Source organism: Anser anser (genome assembly GCF_964211835.1).
Source record: "Anser anser genome assembly, chromosome: 2".
NCBI classification, from domain to species: domain Eukaryota; kingdom Metazoa; phylum Chordata; class Aves; order Anseriformes; family Anatidae; genus Anser; species Anser anser.
The window spans coordinates 30,516,419-30,536,344 of record NC_139721.1 but is presented as its reverse complement, the minus strand read 5'-3'; the positions used below and the strand labels follow the sequence as shown (position 1 = coordinate 30,536,344).

At 42.9% G+C, this 19,926-nt stretch overlaps 1 long non-coding RNA gene across 2 annotated transcripts; it reads right to left on the bottom strand.

Annotated features, from left to right (window-relative positions):
* Positions 1-851: 851 nt before the first annotated feature.
* LOC310894994 lies at positions 852-19,517 on the bottom strand. 2 transcript variants are annotated; one of them, XR_014580336.1, is made up of 3 exons: positions 19,382-19,517; positions 15,892-16,008; positions 852-15,434 (listed from the first exon to the last, which is right to left on the bottom strand). It is a non-coding gene; the product is annotated as an uncharacterized lncRNA (long non-coding RNA). The 2 variants fall into 2 exon arrangements; XR_014580337.1 differs by lacking the exon at positions 19,382-19,517 and adding an exon at positions 16,112-19,368.
* Positions 19,518-19,926: the final 409 nt, after the last annotated feature.

The following is a 19,926-nucleotide window of genomic DNA, read 5'->3' as shown; positions in this document are numbered from 1 at the left end:
AGATGGATTAGGTTTACTACCTTTACTATGAAAAGCTGATGCTTCTCTTACAGTAACAACTTCTCAAACTCAGATTTCCTTATCTGTAATTGAAGCAATATCATAACTAAGTTTCTTTAACTGAAATTATAACGATCTAGTTACTTTCACAAAACAAACTGAAGAACATGTTAGCTTTGTTGAATGAAACATGGCCAAAAGTGAAATCATACACACACATAACGTCATTCTATCACAAAACCATTCAGTCCATTATCAGTTTGCTGCCAACATGCATTTCAGCAGAAGAAAAATTCTGTTAACTTGTATATTCAAATTAACACAAAACAGAAAATGCCAGCAAATTACTTCAGAACCATAACTGGTGTTCTGTGAACAACCCACATCTCAAAGAAAAGTAACTTCCTTTGGTCTTTATGAATAATGTAGATATCAATAAAGCAAGTTTACAAAGGAATTTGCATACAAAATAATGATTTCTGAGCTAGACAGATCTGTCTGTGATAAAATATTGCGCAGAATGAAAGTATTAACTTCCCTAGTTTAAACCACATAATTCACACAAACTATGAAAGTTCAGTCCAGAAAATCCAGTCAAATTACTTAGGCACTTCAGTTCTTCATTGCCCTATTTTAATTGCTTACCATAACTTTATTACTTACTTTCCATCTACTTCTGGTCTTTTGCACACACAGTGAAACTTGCCACCAAAATCTATGTACAGGTCGTCTTCTACAATGTGGAATATTTGACCAATGGCAATTTTATCTTTGGCAGGTCCCATCTGAATCAAAGGTGAACGTCTCAGCATGGATGCAAAGGATTCCGATTTCTCTGAAGGAACCTACAGATAAATAAAAGTACTCATTTCACAAAATATACCATTTGGAGGAGGAAATACATTAAACTTGTAACATACAAAAAGGATTATTACAAGTAAAGAGTTAATGTCTTTTGCACATTTTTAGTAATACTTCTATGGAGTCGTTTGTTCTATTCTCCAACCCAAAACATCTTACACACTGAAGACAAAGGCTTCATTAACTCGGTCACGCAAAAATGTGACATTTTGCATCTTCAGAGTCTCATGAAAACATCTTCTATTATTGGTTTGCTAAGTTGACTTAAAAATGTATTCCCAGTATTAGTCCTGCAAAGGACAGATCCCATATCTTGTTATCCTTGGTGAAAAATGAAGCAGAATTAGTACCTTGCAGTTATGCATGCAAATATTTAAAAACAAATAACAGTTAAATCTTCATTTTAAAGAACAAAACTATTTTGCCACAGCAGCAAAAGTAGAAAGCATACATAGGATTAATCTAATATATTAAGAAAAAATTGAATTACCACTTCTATTTACCCTATGATGTCAAATGATATTTTAATTCAGTAACTAGATAAATCTAATGACAGTTCTTTTCCATAGAGCTTTAGGAAAACGTAAGAACGTACATCCTCCTGCTCTTCTTCACGGAGACACCTCTGGTTTGTGATCTAAGAGACTACCAAATGCTTCCCATTATACGATAGACAAACACACCCAGTTACATCAAAGTGAGGCTCATTCTCATACATGCTTCCTCCGATACACTAAATTTGACCACTTTTTAAGATTACCACCTTTGAAAGGGGACACGTGTTTTGGAAGCAATACGTACCTGAAATCCAAAAGGGAAACAAAGTGAATTATTTGATGGATGGATAAACAAATTCACAAAAAAAGAGAGCACAAATACACAAAATGAGAGCCTATTAATTTTTCCCGCACCTTTAGCAGCAATTAGCTGGAGAGAACAATTACTTCATGCAAGATTTCAGACTATTTTCATGCCAACACAAGAACTAAACAGAACAACACAATCAAGTAATTAACAATTTAGAGATACATTGGCTTCAAAGTAAAAGGCTCATCTGAAAATTCACTCCATTTCACCAGAAAGTCTCGGAGTAGAGAGAAATACTATTGCTAAGGATTCTCACGGTGAATTACTATTCCGTTACAATAATCCAGTGACTAAGGATGTTCAGCACAGCACGTGAGTGTGGTAAGGATACAGGGGCACTCTGGATTTTATATCCAGAGTTTGTGACCTTGCAAGGCTCTGCTCAGCGCACGGGAACTTGGGGCTTCATTCACAGCATGAAGTTGAACTAAATTACACTCCCCTCTTTTGTAAGAAAGCAACCAGAATCTAAAATGTGTAAACAATACATGATAGATTCCTTTTATAGTTACCATGTCCTCAGAATAGAGGCTAGCATTGACAGTTTCTCCCTGGTTTTCCATGACACTGATGAACAGAGCCGTGGGAAGCAATCGCATTGTGCATTTCGCACCAGGATCGTGGAAATCGCACCAGGATTTTTTTTTCTTCCCAATTTAAATAACATAATTTCAAAAGGTTTAAATCAAAGTATCAAAACCACGTCTTCCTAGACCGCAGAAGAAAGATGTCTCATATCTGCAAACCAACTATTTACCAAACATGACCGAACTGGGGTGACATGCGTCCCCATTGACTACTGCAAGCAGATGCAGGAAAGCCATCTGTATTTTGTACCAACAGGGAATAATGCCATCATTTTCCGTTTGCACATTTGGAAACTTTTACTGTTCGGGAAGTCAAAACAAGGAACAGTTTTGAATTCCAGATTCGCTGGAATGCACAAACAACATGGGTTGTTCTGATATGACATAACCTCAGGAATTAAAAGCTAGAGATCTGACACCTGGTCAATGTGATGCTTCAGAACTGGGGAAGTTTGAATGTCACATCCCAAGGACAAGGACCGAATAAAACGCCTTCTAACACACGCATATGCACGTGCATGCACACTTCACAAAAGTAAAGCTGCTGGTGATGGTAAACCACAAACAGAGCAGTAGGATTTCATACTGGAGAACTAATACCAGATAAAGTTTCAAGCACAGGCATTGATAATGCACTCTAAATTCAAATACACAAAAATTAATTGCACAGGATGCATTTCTAAGTGCTGCAAGAACAAATGCAAAACACTGGAAGCAGCAAGAAGAAATATTTAAAAGGGATCATAGAATCATTAAGGTTGGAAAAGACCTCCAAGATCATCTGGTCCAACCATCCCCCTACCACCAATGTCGCCCACTAAACCATGTCCCCAAGCACCACGTCCAGCCTTTCCTTGAACACCCCCAGGGACGGTGACTCCACCGCCTCCCTGGGCAACCCGTCCCAATGCCTGACTGCTCTTTCTGAGAAGAAATGTCTCCTCATTTCCAACCTGAACCTCCCCTGGCACAACTTGAGGCCATTCCCTCTAGTCCTATCACTAGTTACCTGTGAGAAGAGGCCGACCCCCAGCTCCCCACACCTTCCTTTCAGGTAGCTGTAGAGAGCAATAAGGTCTCCCCTGAGCCTCCTCTTCTCCAGACTATATGATGTTGAAGATAGAGACACAAATGCAGGATCATGAACTGGTAGAGATGCTGGCTTTTCAGAACATGGTGTTTTGGAGATCACCCTTCCATTCCAAATACTTTACCTGCTCTGAGATTGAACACCTGACGAACATCTCTCTAGGGTCCTCCAAAAATTCCTTTCAGTCTTATTAATGTAGGATACCGCTCCATAATGTTTAAACCAACCAAGCTGGCACTGCCATGTGTCACCCTGCCCTCTCCGCTCTCTCCCAGACAAAATTCCTGTCCCCTTATGACACCTCCAAAACTTGTCCTAAACTGGAGTATGCCTACTTAAGGAATGTATCAAACAAAAGCTATGCACTTTCTTGTAAGGATAGTTGCAGTTGGTCTAGTTCCCAAACTGTATCACCTAAAACCAGGTGAGTGTCAGGATCCACAGGAGTGTGAAAGTGCCCACAGAAGTGCCCTTTCCAGAAGGTTGGCCCCCATCGGGTCTTTTTCAATGGGGAGGTTCCTCCCCAGTGCAAGACTTCACGCTTCCCCTTGTTGAACTTGATGAGGTTCCTGCCAGCCCATTTCTCCAGCCCGTCCACATCCCTCCGGATGGCAGCACCACCTCTGGTGTACTCGCTGCTCCCCCCGGCTGTGTGTCACCTGCACACTTGCTGAAGCAGCCCTCTGGTCCATCGTGGAGGTCACTGATGGAGAAGTTTAGCAGGACTGGACCCAGCACTGACCCTGCTTTGTGCCACTGATCGATCATATTCACACCATTCTTGCTGCTTTCATGCGATGACACATGCAGTAGCTAAAGCTACCCTTAAGCTGTTGCTTGTGACATTTTTATCTCTACATTGTGAAGACGGGTACATGAACATTGCATGGATTTCCTGTTTTTATCACCTACAAATAGCCCATTCTAGATAATAACATCCCTCTCCTTTATCTCCCTGGCAGGAAAAAAATTAGGCACAGAGTTCTCCCACCTGAAAGCCTGCCTGGGAAGTAATCTCTGTACACAACACCCAAGTACTATCTTTGTACACTGATAGATGTGCACATTTCTTACTAGAACATAGATTACAGTCAGTGAGACCCGAATGTTAATGTACCAAGAATCCCTTGGCCATTCTTCACTGGGGACAGTTTTCCAAGAAGGCACCAGGATTTGATTTGAATTATATCACTGGTCTACAAGTCTGCAGGTTTTTTCCATTCAGCTTCCTGGAGAGAAGCTCCTCAAGAGTATGAATATCCAATCCAAGTATACAGGAATCTTCAAAAGACTCCACTGGTTACTGCCATCAAGAACACGATTGTGGACAGCCTAGAAACAGAGTGAGCTAAAATACAGCATAGTTTCCTTTGCATAACCTAAAGGAGCTCTCTTAAGGGAGTAATTTATCTAAAATGTTTGAAGAGATTTAATGACATTTGGAGGAGTACTTTCCTCCACCATTTCCAAATCTCCTTCACTGCATTCCTCACAGTGCCACTGCAAAAAAAAAAAAAAAACCAGTAAGACAGTAAGGTAACAGGACAACATATTTAAGTGCTCTTTTTTGATTCTCAAGGAGTGTTGGCCATACAGCTGTGGTATATTCAATGCATTGATAACTCACCTAGTGGCAGAAGTTGGAGGCCATTAAAAAAGTCCAGAAGCACAAAGGGAAAATTCTTTTCAAATACCTGAAGTGCAAAGACTTCTTTTTTTCTTAAATGCCTAGCCTGTTTGATTTTCTTTCTAATTTTCTAGGGTCAAAAGTTATTCACAAATATTTGGATGCCTTCCACTCTCTCTGCACATAGTGAAATAATAATAATAATAGGAAAATGTAGCTCTTTAAATAACAGAATATTCTGCAAGTTGAAAAAGCCATAGATTTAAACCCCAATAAGATCCAAATGAAAGAAGCAACTCCAATGGAGGAAAGCCTATGACTATATGAGCAGGGTGGTCCTATCCCACCCACTGAGCAAGACATCTTTAAAACCCTAGCTGTATGTTTTATGTTTGCTTGCAAAGACAAGTAGCACGTGTGTTGGAATGTGAGAGATACGGATGAAACATGAAGGAGTGAGATGGGAGATTGGTAATCAGAGGGCTACAATTAGAGGGTGAATGACAGATTAGCATCCAGCAGCATGCGAAGAATGCAACCCTCCAGAACCATCAAGTTTGTCTCCTCAGCACTGTCACCCACAGCCGGAAAGGTTTTTCTGCCCAATGTTAGTTACACAAGACAACAAAATGGAAAAAAATAATTTGGAACAGGAAGCTAGCATGATGCCACAATAGCTGAAGGCACAATGGCTTGGAGATACCCAAACTTGACTGGAAAAGGTCCTGAGTAATCTGCCCCAAGTTTGTGCTGCTTGGAGCTAGGGGTCTGAACAGACAAACAGCCTCCCGAGATCTCTTTCAACACACATTACTTCATTCAGGAAACAGAGGAGACTGAGATCCTGCTATAAAGAATATTAAAATGTATTAAGCTTCCCTCTGATCAGGTACATATTGACAAGGCACATATTTTAATCAGCAACCTAAACAAATCCACTGCTATCTACTAGCCCAGCAAACTTTACCTTTCCATACATAGTAACTACCGCAAGTGTGCTGCATTAATTAGACATAAGCCTAAATCCCAGGAATTGTTTAACAGTTTTTGAAGGGATTACTGGGTCAACAGATCACAGTGATTCACAGTTAATTTACTGAATTCCTCGCCAGTGTTCTTTTACTATTTTTTAAATCAAATGAATTTTGATTTTCACAATTCTATTTTCACAATTTCTATTTTTTGCTAAAACAACATCCCTTTGAAATCAACTCTGCCCTGCAAACAAGGTACAACTAAATATTCATTCAAAAATTATCAGTCTGCAGTTGTTAAAGTATTCAGACAATATGAACAGTAATTGCAGTCTACAGTCATACAAGACTTCTGGCTTAGACACAAAGTCAAAACTTCATTTTGCACAAAAATATCATCCCAAAGCCAACAGGACTAACTCAAACCGACAACGTACTGCCAAATCTTACATCAAGCGGTTAATGGCCTTCCACCCAGAAATACATAGGCAGCATTAACAAGCAAAACTCAAGAGTTCTCCTAAACCCATCAAAGAACACATTTTGTTTTCACCACTTTTTCCCCTACACACTGAAGCTTTTCTGAGAAACGAGGGTAAAGACTCGAGAGGAACACTGCGAGGACTGACGTATGGTAACAGCGACTGAAATCTCAACATACAAGCAATCACTGCCCAAAGTTGTACAACCCATTTCTCTGGCTGTCGCCTTCTTTTTATACATTAAACTCTTTGGGCCTAATGCTTACAGTTCATTACTGAGAAGTTCAATGCTTTCTATTCTGGTCTCCGAATATAATCCTCCAGGCTTTTGGCCTCATGCCTTTCACTCATGTCAAAACAAAGACGTGCAGCTCTGTCTCCTCTCGACCAAATAGTTCAAGTACCTTCTATACCTCCAGCCCTGAGCATGTTCACGACATTGTGCCCAGCAGTAAGCCGTGATTTTAGAGCTTTCTAAAGCAAAAGCTCTGCTACTTGCATTAGCAGAAAGAAAAGCTTAGAAAAAAACATTTTAAAAGTTATAGCTGCCACTAATACTTACTGTTTCTTTACTTTAAAATAAGTAAGTGCCCAATGTAGATTTCTTAAACACTAACTCAGTCTTGCACTTTCAGGCTCATGCCACCGCAGAGCTACCTTCCACCAAGACAGCATCCCCACTCAGCCTGCAGGGTCCTCCCGGCCTCCTCCCTCCCCAGACTTTTTGTCTCCTGCTCCGAAGTAGCTCAGCACTTGGCAAAATACCTCTAGAGGTGCAGAAAACACCACCAGCAATCACCTCAGTATACAACAGTCCCTGAATTATTACGCATCCCACCTCCTCGAGGAAGGTTGGTGCCTACTTTCCCTTTTTTAGATGGCACGAGCTATCGCCCTGCATAGCAGGGGTTCAGAGGCTTGTTATCAGCACATATATTATCAGAAAGCAGGAGCAAAATCTTAAAAATACTTATACTTGTCATATGCAGTACACGACTCACTCATGTTTTGCAGCACTGGAAGAAATCACAAATATGACTCCAGAGCATCACTCGGGCTTTTTTGTGAACAGCAATGCAAAGTCAGGAATTATCCTCCAGTGTAACATGCATCTTTGCCATCTCCAGTATGCCATTTGAAAAAAAATATACCAAGTTAGTTGCTATCCTCTTAATTCCAGCACTAGTTTCAAGTAATATTGAAGAAGATGTTTTGCATATTGCCAGCTACTATACAGTACTCGCACGTGGAGAACACATACCATACCCATCAGCCTGATACTCCACCAACACGTTTGACTACTATTTACAGCCTGTTTTGAAACCTGATGTTTAATTCTGCAATATTCAACAAGACAAATATTAAAATATTAGCTATTATTAACAAAACACTTCATGGACACAGCAGACATAGAATCGTAAGGGTTGGAAAAGACCTCCAAGATCATCTGGTCCAACCATCACCCAACTACCAATGTCACCCATTAAAACATGAAACTACACACACACACACAAAAAAAGTACGATTATTCTTCATACAGCCCTGCATAAAGCAAACTAGGTCACAAGTTTTAGCTAATATGCAAGTAATTAAATGCAACTGCCAGCAAAATTCACCTAGTAAAGTTTATGAGCAGTTAAGCAGGACTCAAAGCTCAGCAAAGTCCCACTGATAGCATTACCAAAGATAGCACAAATTCAAGAGTTTGCTCTTTTAAATTCCACTGTGTGTTTTGTAATTTTTTCCCATCATAACATAACTGGATTTCCTCTCCTATTAGTGGTCAGAGGTTTTGTCCTATTTAAAACAATCAAACAAACAAAACAATTGAAGTTCATGCTGTTTGCCAACAGATCCAACTTACAACCCAAACTGGGCAACCACAAAGACGTGGAAGATCTCTTCAGTTTCCTCAAAACAATAGATTTTTCCATTTTATTCCATGAAAACAGATAACAGCGAGCAGCTAGCATATAGTTCTTGATTATCAAAACCCTTTATTAGCAACTACTGTAGAAAACAAACAAAAGCAAGATTTGTGTCATTTAATAAAGCCACTGAAGGCAAACAGTGCAAAGCATAAAAGAAGGACCCATGATTCAAAGCAGAAATAAAAGCAGTGATTCAGGGAAAAATCTAAGATTAATGACTGCGAAGTCACAAAGGACAGCTCTGAAAGCAATCAAGGAGAAAACTGGAAACTTCCTTGCTTGAAAGCAAAGAGACACTAATAAAAAGCTTTGTATGATTTGCTTTTCTTGCAAAGACTGTTTCAATGTCCAATCTACGAAAACACAACACTTGCACATCGGCTTACGCTATGACAACCCAAGTTCTTTAAGGGAAGTGTTTTAGCTCTAAGGATTTTAATATATTCTAGTATCCATCATTTAAAATCTACAGCCAAGCTCAAGGCATATCAGTGTAACTAAAAAGCACTATCTGGGATCACAACAGATTAGATGCCAAACATTCTTCATTCCAGCTTAAAAGTCTCCTTTGTTCTTCTGAACATGGAAATATGCTCTGGAGACAGGGGGACTTGCAGATAAGGGAACAGCAGTAGTTCAAAAAGCGCTAACAGACAAAAGCTGAGAAATTCCTGCAGACACCATATCCACCAAGCTCTGTCCATACCTGCGTATGGACCTGAATTCACCCTCAGTGGTAGCAAAACCCCGATTAGTTTTAGAATAAACAAGCACAGTGTCTGTATCCATTTTTTAAAGGCAAGTTTTTGAAGAAAACAGGAGAGAGGAGAAGAAAACACAATCATTTTTCAATAAAATATGGTACTACAAAACTCGTATTCAAGAAGAGAGCAGTGAGTGCTGAAGGCTTTTCCTCCAAAACTTTACAATTCAGAGGAAATACATCTCAGATTTTATAACACACAAAAAAAAAGCAAAGGAGAACAGCTTTTTTTTTTTTGCCGACAACAGGATAAAGGAAATTGACTGCTATGTTTTCATTCTTATCTTTATTAAATCTTTATTAACTTTCAAAAACTCACATATTTAGCGTTTTAATTGTCCAGAGGTATTTCCCATCACAAACTTAAAACTACAAGCATCCCTAAAGAACCGCCAAAGAGCAAACCTCCTGCAGTTGTTCCAACCAAAAGGGGAATATCCATACATTCTCCTCAGTACAGAAAATAAATGTGGTTTAATTTCAGAAAGCAAAACAAACAAAGCTCTTCAGCCAAAAAGCCTGGAAGTAAAAAGCTGAAATTACACATTTAAGCATCCCTTGGTGAGAAGCGGTGACTAAGTGTTTTGGCAAAGAGTCATTTAAATTTTGCTGAAGATACTACGATTTTTGGCAACTAATTCAGTGTGCAAGTCTAATACTATTTTGGAAGGAACTCTACTTTAAAACTAACTTCTTTTTTTTTATTTTAATACTACAGGATCTGGCTTTAAGTAGCACAGCTACGGAAGCAGGGGTGTCTCCATATTCACCATTAACTCGACGGTAAAACCAGGCAGCGATCTTGCCACACACAACGTGCTAGGAGAAGTCTCAGAGCCCCCTGCATGCGCTGGGAGCGCACATGAACAGAACTCTCTGAGAAGACCCTCAACCCCCCAAGGAACTTGTGAGGAAACATCACCTGCTTGGTAAGATTTCTGAGTGGCCTGGGCAAAACATTCTGGCAATGGTTTACACCTCAGCTGTAAGCTGGAGAACTCAGAACTGCTCTCACCAATCCATTTGAAACTGGCTGAGCTATAAGCCCCGGAAAATGAAGTATGTCTTATTTTATTTTTCAATCTAGTCCTACGTAAACCATAATAATACTGAAAAAAAGCCTCTAGGTAATGCCATTTGGAAGAGTACTTTACGTGGATATCCAAGCTGCCTTCATAAGGCACAAAACACTACAAGAAATACTGGAACAAACTCTGAGGTTGCGTTCTTACATGCAAGCATTATGGTTGAGACTTTTTTTTTTTAAAAAAAAGTCCAAGAGTGTGGCTGAAACGTCAGTGCTATGTCAGAGGTAGCCTTGATGGTCACAGTGATCCTTTCTAGCCTAAAAAACACTTGTTTAATCTTCAGTTATGCAAATACCCACTACACTTTCAACAATGCAGGTACCATTTTTCCAATCTCTCATGCAAGCAACAAGATCTGGCACATAACTCCAAAGAAGATCTGCAAGAGCTGTAGCTGCTTCAGTGACTCCCACCAAGGAAGAGTTGTGAATAAGAAACAGGCGAATACACAAAACCATTTACACAGCTAATTTGAAATGCATGCTATGAGGGAATAACTGATTTTCATTGAAGAATATCTTCACTTAGTACAAGTTACAGTTTCTATCTGCCAACCTTTTTCATCCCCAAAAGAAAAAAAGAATACCAAAAGGACCTAACATCAGTTATAGTAAGAACAGTACAGTCACATTGTGTAGCATTATCCAAAAGGGACCAAACATGGACATAGGAAGTTACAAGTTATTTGCTGTCATACTTGGCAAAGCTCTCTGGAAGATTTTGCTTTACAATTCACTGCACACACAATTTTAAGCCAAATCCCGCATACTGAAATTACACTTGAAAAAAATGTTTTAAAATTGTACTTTGATTGGCGATTGGGAAAGGATTACACTTGTATTTTTAAAATAATGAAAGATTCATCACACGCTATTTGAAAGCAGTTGACGTTCGTGTTTAATGTTCAGTCTTTACCTTCTGCTTATCTTTCCATCAAGTTCCACATTTTGGTACTCATTGCAACGCTGACTGAAGAATATAATTTTATTTTTGCATACAGAATAACTTCTAATTAAAAGCTTTTCAACTGTGCAGAGAGCATGCATTACATTTGTATGTCAAAATATATTTGTATATATATTGTCCTCATAATAATGAACAATGTAATATTGTGAACTAAGCACATTTTTAAAAGAGATGCAAATAACAATTAACCAAATACATGTAGCACTTAACCAGGAAAATACCACGGTGAAAACTATCCTTCTGTCTCTCATAATTACACTTTTCAAGTAGGATCATGCAGACATCAAAAAAAAAAAAGATCACAGGAATATGATTTGTACACTGTGCATAACATGCAACAGGTTTTCCTGAACTGGACTTTAAAAATCAAAACTTCTCTGTTGTCTACTAAGCTCTTTACATTGCTTTCTGAAGCTTTCATCTCTTTGAAGATGGGTATTTCTTAGACTTATCATCTAGATGTAGTATGAGAACAGTTCTTTAAACTCATGAAACACACTAATTATTTCTTTTGTAAAATGACTCATTACTGATGTCTTACTCTATGCTGCTAAATCAAATGTAGTAACACTGTTCATAAAACAAATGCAAATGCTGTAATTCAAACTACCCTTGTGTGTCTTGTAAGAAATGCTGCACGCACTAGCATAGTGAGTAAAAAAAGGGGAGCCTTCTGACCCCATTATGGCTATACCTGCCCCTTTCCTAAAGTGCCAAAGGTATGGTCTGTTTTGTCTGAATCTGGATTTCTTTGGTATTATATACAGAGATGCACAGGACTAAAATTTGTATTTATACTTTTTTTCTGTGACTTTAAGCAACCGTGTTGAGGAGGAACAGCATAAAACAATAGAGTACATCTGGGGAGGGGAAAGACATCACAGCTATATTTCACAAGGAAATTAAGCATCTACAGCTGCTTTTAGTCCCTTTTTTGAAACTTCTTGTGAGGCAAATCAATAGTCCGTTTGTAATACCAGAAAGCAGCAAAGACACATTGCTAACACACTATGATGCTACCAAAACCTCCAAGGTTTACCTCCAAAATCTTATAAATGTACATATAAATCTGCTACACTGGTCAACTCCATAGCAACTTTGTTGTAAAATGAAGGTTCTCCAGTTATCTTCACATTTTCATTACGTACACAGTGCAGAAACTGGAAAACAAGACTTCCATAAAGGGTTTCAAATGCAACTTAGAAAATATACTGTTTACTAGCTGGAAGGATCACGTACTAACAGTGTTGAGCAAAGAATGTATCTGATAACATAAAATAATACATAATTTGTTTACTGTAAACCTGCCTATTTTTCTTGAATATAAATAATATCTGTATACAATTTAAACAAAGTATATCTATATTTTTCTTCCAGGATTATTTTATAGCAAAAAGTTATAGAACATTGCAGTTGTGTCGATGTAAGATTAAAACATGAAGCCATTAGAGAAGGAACGAATAGGTGAAGAGAGGTGAAGATCGTAGCACAGATGAAAGTTCACTGATGTTCTGCAAAAGGAGAGACAAGTCTTATTGCAGTATCTTTATCAGTCATAGGAAAAGAAACTATAAGTGATTTGAGTTTGTTACCTAAATATTTTTACTACATTTTGTAATATATGGGAAGAGATGGGAAGAAAACATTAAGAACTCAGAGGCGATCCTACAAGGCCCTGACCCTGCATGTCCACAGCTTTTCACATTCCTCCCAGCTCTCCTCCTGCTCACATACACTCCTCCCTGGTGCCTGCACCCACTCCTAAACGAGCTGGGATCAGCTCTCAACACCAAGATTCCCACCCACCCATGTGCTGAGGGCACCCAAAACATCCCACTCTTCAGTTTACTTCTGAACAGAAATTCTCATCTCTGAAGAAGGGAAACGTCTAAAGCAGGGTGAGCCCACCCCATGGGTCACATCACAAAGTCGTACCAGGCCAGCGCGCGCGGTGCTAAGAGAAGCCCGTGGTGCCTGAGCCCAGCACCTGCAGCTAGGCTGCTGCAGCACAACTCGGAGCCATCACACGTCTCCATCCTTGCATTCCAGGTTGCAATGGGTCAGTGGCAACCTCACACAACAGCACGGTCTTGTCTTCAGGCTGACTGTTTCTCCATTCATCGCCGCCCTGCCCTTCCAAGTAGGCTAGCTGCTGTTTTCCAGGCTCCTCGAGGGCAGGAGGTAGTTTCAACAGCCACAGTAAGAGAGCAACTGGGATCTCCCACAGCAGCAGTGCGTGTAAAATCCTGCTGGTAACTAGGAAGGACTGCAGTTTCTATCCAACCTTTATATTACGGTTCCAGGCAGCACCTTCCTCCAGATACCTCACAGGCAGCTGACCAAGAACTGCTAAACGAGGAGCTGGACTCGCTTGTTTTTCTAGAGAGGTCACCACACTGTGATACCACTGGTAGTCCCCAGACAGACTGAATGTTGGGATTCCACTCTGACAGCCAGTTACCCATGGTATATCACAGGTACCTACCACTCACCGACCTCCAGCAATGCAGTCATCACTCACAGACTCGGAGCTACCTAAAGAAGTTGCAGAAGACAACTGCAACCTGTTCCCTAAGTGCTGCGGTCTTCTTCACGCTGAGCACAGAGCTCTGCAAGGCGTTAAGGGCCTTGCCACACAAGCCTGTGCTCCTGAGTCACTGCAGCCCATCCCAGCCGTGCACAAAGGGTCCTCCAAAAGGGCAGCAAGCACCACACCTCTGTGGTCTGCCAAGGACTATAAAGCATATCAGCATTTAGAGCAGACACAGCTGAGAGGATGCTGAGAAGTCTGCGATGTAGTCCTTGTCCTGCATTCAGCCTCAGGAAACGTTCACGGTGTAGCAAAACCAGGCATAACCCAAGCCTCCCAAATGCACACACAGACAGCGCAAGCCAGGAGAAACTTGCAGGTAAAGAAAACTCGTTCCAGGTCCCACAAATTGCACACGGGGCAAGTCGTGCTCTCCGCCAGTCAGCAGTGTCAAGTACTTGAACGCTGGCCAGAAGGTCATCTGCCTGAAAGAGTAACCTCTGTATTTTTTGTAAAGTGCTATTACATTTGCAATCAAAACAAAAATGTTTTTAAGTTATTTGTTAAGACTGGAAGAGCACTCCACCCACAGAGAGTTTATAGGGGCTCTAAGAAATATTGTACTGAAGTGAAAAATGCACAGAGTAAGTATTTTTGTTCTCAAGTAACTGCAACTTCAGTAAAATCATCTTCTAGACAATATCCTAGGTGGAAAGATAGATTAAGAAAACTATTTCCCACCAACAATTACAGTATAAATAATTGTGTTTTTTTTTTCCAAAACATCCCTGTTAGACATTATTCCACACTGAGGTTGACAAGATACTGCGTAAGTAAGACAGGTATGTGTCCTTCGTAAAGAATATCCATGTACCTTTCGTAACAGGGTAGTACATTCATTTAAAACTATCACTTTTGTGCCTCAGTTTTTAGTCTCTCACCTTAAATATAAATAGCTAAGACAGCTCTTTATATCATCTGTTACAACACTTGTCTTCTCTTTATGACCACTGATACCTCATTTTTGAAAACAGCAACAAGAAATTTAAATATGCAGACGCCCTCAAATTCCCAAATCCTTTTGGAAAAGAGCATCTGACTGGACAAAAATTAAAAATACAAACATTTTTGATGGAATAATTTCTAATCTATTTCAGAAATTAGTTATGATTACGTACTGATACCAATCAATTGAAAAGTCACCGTTTTCTAGATTTCTGATTCTCTTCCTTTGCAGAGCTCAAAAATTGCTATGGAGTTCAATCTGTGGTCTGGAGATTAAACTAAATACTTTTCTCTCAACGATCCCAAGTGTTTAGGCATACACGTTATTATACACTATTGCCTCTAAGGTTGCAAAATGAGGATTATGATCACATACGTGAAATTTAAATTGAAACACATCCACAATGAGGATACAATCGGCTCTCTTTAGTATGTACAGATGCATAACGTGTAAGAATTTAAACAGAAAAAGAAGGCACGATGCACATGCTAAACTTTGTGCGTGAGAGCTGTGACACCGAGGAGCAGCAGTATGAAATCTGCACGCTTCCGCCAAGGTGAAAACATGGAACTAAAGCCCGAGCGCTGCAAGGTGCCATTTTCAGCGCCGCTCAGTTCAGACGCAGGCCAGCTTCTGAACGGAGCCTGTCCCTCCAAGGCCAACTTTAAAAAAACAAAAATAAAAGGTTAGGTTTCCTCTGACCAAGCGCCCCCCCTGGGAGCCCGCTGCTGCCGCCTGTGCGCGACGCGGCCCCCCCCTGCCGGCCGCCGCAGGAGAAGCAGGGGCAGGGGGCCCAGCGCCGTGCCCTGGCCCAAACGTGCGGCTTGGTCCTCTCACTGCCCCTCCGTCCTTCCCAAAAGCGGGGCTCCCTGTCACACGGCCCCTCCGTCCTTCCCAAAAGCCGGTTTCCCTGTGACACGGCCCCTCCGTCCTCCCCAAAAGCGGGGCTCCCTGTCTCACTGCCCCTCCGTCCTTCCCAAAAGCCGGTTTCCCTGTGACACGGCCCCTCCGTCCTCCCCAAAAGCGGGGCTCCCTGTCTCACTGCCCCTCCGTCCTCCCCAAAAGCGGGGCTCCCTGTCACACGGCCCCTCCGTCCTTCCCAAAAGCGGGGCTCCCTACCTTGCTGCGCAGGTAACACCCAAAGCATCTCCCCTGCTTCTGAACGACTTCCTTACGTGACTCCACGTAGAGGAGAGCTCCAGGCTTGCCTTTTGGTTTGGTATTCTAGGCTCGGCACTACGGCGTTACGGGAATGCAGAAGGAGAAAGCAGTGAGAGGTAAGCCACCTGCTGCAGGCAAGGTTAACCGTCACGCAGGTTTCCCAGAATATTTTGCTTACCGTGCTGCTAACTTTTAACGACTTAAACCAACATGTAAGCATCTGCTCTGTAGATTTCACTGCTTGAAAAATAAAACACGTTACTCTGATACATTACCAGCACAGCAGAGAACAACAGCAGGCAGGTATGAAGCAAGGTCAGCATCACGCATTTGCTGCTGCGCCCAAAAAAGTTAAGAAGCTACCCAGGGAAAATATCATCACGCTTTTTTAGTTACCTAAAACAAATGCAAAGCAACAATGTCCATTTGCCAAGTTTTCTGCCATTCATATAAAATAAACATTTGCCTCCCAAACACTGCAGCACCCCAAACACCACAGCACCTGTGCAGCTTCAAAAATGAGAAGAAAATCCCTATATATGAAACCAGTGCAGAAATACCGTTGAATCTCTGTGTATTTTTTCTTTCCTCTATTGAAACAGAATCGCTGAGGACCCAAATTAATCTCTGTGCTGTTACAGCTGCTGTGTCTTGCACGAGCAGATCCCATGGATGCATGGCACCCTGGAAAAGGACTGCAGCTGAAGCCACTGCACACTTTTGTCAGGGAGGAGCATGTTGCTCCCCTTGAAAGGATTTTCCTAAAAGGATTTCAAATGCTTTGAGTGTCTCCCAGGAGTATCACACAACTTTATGCTGCATTACCATCAGGGTTGCTCATACCTGTGGAAAGTTTATTTCACCCAAAACATGCTTTCTAGCAATCAAAAATACGTTACAATTGGTGAAATGGAGATCTCAAGAAAGCTGGAAAGAGGCAGCAGGTAACGCTGGAAGTCAGACCCCTTGTGTTCTCCTCTTGTTCCAGTATCCCACCTTGCACAGCTCGCTCACTCTCATCAAGCACGCTCCCTCTTCTTCATCCGCTTAAAAAGAGAAGAGCTGTGAACAACCACCAGTCACACTCGGGCTCTCTGAGCGCTTTGCTAACTGGGCTATGAACAGCACAGAAGTAGACTTGTGGCCGTCTCACTTCATCTCATTGTAACGCGCTTAACATCACCGTGACATCACACAGCAAGGCGCTGCCCTTCCTCTTGTTCAGGTCAGGCTAATTCAGCAGAGCACAGAAAAATCCAGAGGCGTGGTCCAGCTCTTCATTTTGCATTCCTAGGCTGAAGTCCATATTGTATTAGGTGTTTATATTTCTACACATAACTACACTTAGAAATGATGCTGTGAATACCACATAACATTTCGGTTAGTTCAGCATACCTACACAACCTTTAAAAACTTGATGACAATTTATAAGTATATAGAAGCAGAAAAGACTGTGTTCCTAACTTGTTACTTTAACAGGAAAAAAACATCTAAGCCAAGTTCAGTATATTCTACATCCAGGTCAACTGGATCCGTTCTTAAAATCTTTTGTGGACTTCTCCCTTGGACACCACCCGAGCCAGCTCACAGCTTCATCCTAGCACAGCCAGCCTCATTAGTAGGGATATTCAATGGAAAGCAGAATGTTAAAGATTACGAAGTAATTTGGGATATCAGGTCCTGGATCCAGTAACTGGCATTTCTGCATTCCCCTTACTGTGTCAGTCCTGCAATATTAACAAACAGCATTAGCCTCCATATCCTACTGGGCACACTCTGACGTAATCGCAGCCACACAGAACTGGAAAAATTACAAAACGAAGAGCAACAAGGGCGAACAGCAGTATGGAATCACTTCCGTGTAAGGAAAAATCAAAGATATCGGGATTTTTCAGCCTGGAGAAGATATTCTGGGATATGTTAATACACATCCACTGCTTCTTCCTGTGACTAGGTGCCTGTTACTGGCCACTGTCACAACTGGTACCGTGGGAAAATCAACGTGACAAAATTCACTGCAATGGCCACAGAGGGTGACTTAGCTGCTGCTCACCGTGGGTCTCACCATGCCTGTCAAAAGCACCTCTGCTTCATGGTGGGGTACGAGAACACCCAACAGGTAAGAGGATGCCAGCTGGCTGCCACCCTCCTGTTGTTGGGACGTGGTGTCTGCTCTCTGTCAGTCCTCCGCGCTGCTGGGCCTTGCCTAGAACATCACTGTCCCCACGTCCCCACTGTGACAGCACCCAGAGAACCAGCACCCAGGGAACTGTGGCTGTCCTCACTCGTAACTACGCGTTCAACCCCCGTGCTACTACTTCTGCTGCTTTCACAGGTGAGCATTTCCACTTACTTCTCTCATTCCTGCCTTAATATTTCTGCTGTAAGCCACTAGAGTACCAGCCTCACAGGTCTTTGATCCCACCCACTGACGTTTCATCACACTTCCCACCTTCTCTCTACCTGCCAGTAAAAGCCTGCACATAGCTTTGCTGCAGACCTGCACCTCCTATTTTAAACCCACGTGTTTCCTACAGAAACAGGACGCATTTTTGTAGGAGTATTTTTAAAAAAATACGAGAACTTCCTGTAGGCTATTTGCTACAGAAAGTGAAGGGATGAGAAGTGAGATAGGCAAATGCAAACAGGTAGATCACAGAATCGTTGAGGTTGGAAAAGATCTCTAAGATCATCTGGTCCAACCATCCCCCTACCACCAATGTCACCCACTAAACCATGTCCCTAAGTGTCAGGTCCAACCTTTCCTTAAACACCCCCACGGATGGTGACGCCACCACCTCCCTGGGCAACCCGTCCCAATGCCTGACTGCTCTTTCTGAGAAGAAATGTCTCCTCATTTCCAGCCTGAACCTCCCCTGGCACAACTTGAAGCCATTCCCTCTAGTCCTATCACTAGTTACCTGTGAGAAGAGGCTGACCCCCAGCTCCCCACACCTTCCTTTCAGGTAGCTGTAGAGAGCAATATGGTGTCCCCTGAGCCCCCTCTTCCCCAGACTAAACAACCCCAGTTTCCTCAGCCGCTCCTCACAGGACTTGTGTTCCAGGCCCTTCACCAGCTTCACAGCCCTTCTCTGGACACGTTCTAGGGCCTCGATGCCCTTCTTGTACTGAGGGGCCCGAAGCTGAACCCAGCACTCGAGGTGCGGCCTCACCAGAGCAGAGCACAGGGGGACGATCGCCTCCCTGCTCCTGCTGGCTGCACCATTCCTGATGGGACAGCTGTGACCTAGGCAGGACAGCTACGAGCAGAACTGACGTTTAAGATTTAAAACACACAACCAACAGCCGGCACAACAACGCGCCCACACCACAAAACCTCCGCCCGAGGCGCCTGGGCCTTTATCCGCCCCCAGCCAACGGCCACGGCCACGCCAACACCGCCCCGGCCCCGCCCCGCCGCCCAGGGGAGGCCCCTCCCCGCCCTCACCTGCCGCCCTCCTGTCGCCGCGGTGCCTCCCGGCCACTTCCCCGCCTCCTGCCGAGGAGGGTCCTGCCCGGGGGGGTCCTGCCGGGGGCCGTCCTGCCTGAGGCCGCCGCCGCCGCCGCCCCGCCCGGCCGCCGTCAGCAGCCACCGCCGCGCCGCCCGCCACTGCCGCCAGCCCGGCGCCGCCATCTTGGGCCGCGTGCGGGGCGGGACGCCGCCGCTGCCCTCCCCGGCGGGCGCATGCGCGCGGGGCGCGGTGAGGCGGGGCGGCCGCCATCTTAGGGCGGGGAGGGCAGGGAGCGGCCGCAGCGGGGCGCCCGGCACCGCCCCACGGCCGGCTGAGGGGGCCCCGGGGTCCTTCACAAGCGGAAAGCCCCACGGTGGGCTAGGTGAAGTCTCCTGCAAGGAGGCGATTAAATAGACGGAGAAGGAACCGATACAATACAGATCATGTTCCTTAGATGGTACCAGTGCCCTAGAAGAGCTCAGTTCTTACCCTGTCACCCCATTCCCCCTTTTGTTGAGGCATAGCTGCCAAAGGACAAGGG